The sequence below is a fragment of the Oryx dammah genome, unplaced genomic scaffold, assembly GCF_014754425.2.
Source record: "Oryx dammah isolate SB20612 unplaced genomic scaffold, SCBI_Odam_1.1 HiC_scaffold_29, whole genome shotgun sequence".
Classification (NCBI taxonomy): domain Eukaryota; kingdom Metazoa; phylum Chordata; class Mammalia; order Artiodactyla; family Bovidae; genus Oryx; species Oryx dammah.
The window spans coordinates 25747987-25750968 of record NW_024070213.1 but is presented as its reverse complement, the minus strand read 5'-3'; the positions used below and the strand labels follow the sequence as shown (position 1 = coordinate 25750968).

The 2982-nt window shown below is 39.1% G+C and overlaps 1 long non-coding RNA gene across 1 annotated transcript in view; it reads right to left on the bottom strand.

Moving 5' to 3' along the window:
• Positions 1-644: 644 nt before the first annotated feature.
• LOC120858906 overlaps positions 645-2982 on the bottom strand; it is a 20411-nt gene continuing 18073 nt past the window's right edge. Inside the window, exon 3 of the long non-coding RNA XR_005719966.1 lies at positions 645-737. This is a non-coding gene — a long non-coding RNA (uncharacterized LOC120858906). The remainder of the gene's footprint in view (positions 738-2982) is intronic.

Sequence of the window (2982 nt, the reverse complement as noted above, 5' to 3'; positions counted from 1 at the left end):
AATAAGGCTTATAAAGCATCACCCTGAAACTCAGTCTATCTGCAATAAAAATATATTTCACAGGTCTCTGGGGTTTAGCTGCTATAGTCTGTTCTCACTTAGAGTCACCCATGCCCCTTGGATTGACCCTGTGTCTCTCATCTTTCTTCTAGGACCAGAGGGCCCTGGTAAGGGTTTTCTCATGGTAAGGGCAGAAGGTAAGCCCTCAGCAGAAATGAATGAATACTTTATCAAGCCTTCCTTTGTATCACAACTGTTGGCATCCCGTAGACCATAGCAAGTTTCAGGAATGAGTCCAGTGTTCAGAATGCTGTAGCCCAATTATATGGCAAAGAACAGAGGTAGAGGGAAGGGAACAGCTGTGGGGTCTTTAATGAAATTAATTAACCAGGGCTCATCTTCATCATCTTCATTCCTCTTTTCTTCTTTGTCTACACTAACCACTTCAGTTCAGTTCAGTTGCTCAGTCATGTCTGATTCTTTGCGACCCCGTGAATCGCAGCACGCCAGGCCTCCCTGTCCATCACCAATGCTCGGAGTTCACTCAAACTCACGTCCATCGAGTCAGTGATGCCATCCAGCCATCTCATCCTCGGTCGTCCCCTTCTCCTCCTGCCCTCAACCCCTCCCAGCATCAGAGTCTTTTCCAATGAGTCAACTCTTCGCATGAGGTGGCCAAAGTATTGGAGTTTCAGCTTTAGCATCATTCTTTCCAAACAATAACCAAGGCTGATCTCCTGGTGATCCCATCTAATTCTGTTACTTTAAATATAAATTTTATGGTTAACTTCCAATTACAAATGTAAATCTCTGTCGTAAGCAATACCCTGAACTCCAGACTAAGTTATCTAATATTTACCTGACAGCTCACTCCACGTGGATATCTATTAAATAGCTCATAAATGATATGTCTAAACCCAAACATTTGATTTGTAGAAAACTGAAACCTGCCCATACTTCATCATCCTCCATCTCGTTACATGGTATCATCTTTACCTTGTTACAAAGGCCAAAAACACTGGAGTCCTGCCTGTCTTCTCTCTTACATATTTATGAGCAATCTATCAAGTAATCCTTTTGGCTCCACTTTGAAAACGTATCTGATCATTTCTTACCGGCTCCACTAGTAGCATCTAGCCTAAGGCAACTTCCTCTCCCGTCTGAATAACCATCACTCCCATCCAAGAGGCATCCTTGTTTCTGCTCTTGCCCTACCACAGGATTTTTCCCTTTATCATCAAGTATGACACTCCTAAAACATGTATATTATTATAAACATGTGTGTTACAAACAAGTATATTATTTAGCTAACTCCCCTAAAAAGAAATTATCAAATGGTTCTCTTTCATTCATACCTAAAATAAATAACCGACCAAGTCCAACAATGACACCTAAACTAAATGACATAAATGCCTTTGTGAACTGGCCTTTGCCTAACTCTCCAACATTATTTGAGCTTTCTTGTTCTTACTAATTCTCTCTCACCTGCAATAACAGCCTACTGCTTTTCTAAATCAATAAAAATACTCACACTTAATGGTCTTTGCAGTTCTGCCCAAAAATGCTCTTTCTCAAGTTATATATATGTAAGACTTCTTCCCTGCCTTCATTGCTGTTTCTCTTCAAAAAGCACTTCTTCAGAGACATATGTGTATACTTATCGCTCAGTCACGTCCAATCCTTTGTGACCTCACAGACTGTAACCTGCCGGGCTCCTCTGTCCATGGGATTTTCCAGGCAAGAACACTGAAGGGGGTTGCCATTTCCTCCTCCAGGAAATCTTCCCAACCCAGGAATCAAACCCTTCAGAGAGGTCCCCTTGCCTATACCATCAAAATTAGAAGCCCATTAGTCTCTATCCTTTTGTTTTGCTCAGTATTTATCTATAGTACCACTACTACCTAATAGCATGTTATTAATTTATATGTTTAATGTCTATATTCCACAGCAAGAAGGAAGGCCCCATGATAACAGCCACTTCATCAGTTTTATTCACTGTTATATCTCTTGCAAATAAAATGGTGCTTTATACATGGGAGTACTCAAAAATATATATTGAATGTTGAATGCTGAATAATTCATATATCATTGAACTAATAATCCTTTTTATCTGCAGGGCATCTCTACAACCCTTCTTTACCCTCTTACTCATGCTATTGATCCTGTTGGCTGTAACAATACTATGTAATATTACACATTAATTATAAATAACAATATAATTAAGGAATATAGCTCTTATAAACACTCTACTATAAACATATTTTAATGTATTTCCTAGCATATATGTATAAAAAATTTTTCCCAGAAATGAAATTGCTGGTTTATAGGATTGTGTACATGTTCAGCTTTAGGATAATGCTAAATTATTTTCCAAGTGATCAACAAAGGAATGGATAAATAAAATTTATCCACATACAAAAATATTACATCATGTGAAAGTAAATGCATCAATGTGATATGCAGACAGTGTAAATGAGTCTTAGGAAAGTTATGTTGGATGAGGGGCTTCCCTGGCAGCTCAGCGGTAAAGAATTAGCCTGCAATGCAGGAGACCTGGGTTCAATCCCTGGGTCAGGAAGATCTCCTGGAGAATACAATGCAACCCACTCCAGTATTCTTGTCTGGAGAACCCCAAGGACAGAGGAGCCTGGCAGGCTGCAGTCCATGGGATCACAAAGAGTCAGACACAACTGAGCAATAATGCTTCACTTCATGTTGATGAAAATAGGTAAGCCCCCAAAGACTATATATTAATTACGCTATGTTTATATAGTTAAACAAAACTAGGTAATCCATGTAATGGTACATACATATGTCACAAAGGAATGAAATTTACAAAATCCAAGATAGTATTTAACTGCCTGGGGTGAGGTGGGAAGCAAGAGGATGGATCTGAGTAGCACACAGATAACTTTGAAAGTATCAGTCATGTTTTAGCTCTTAAGTTGTGTGGTCGATTGTGGGTTTATAAGTGTTCATTTT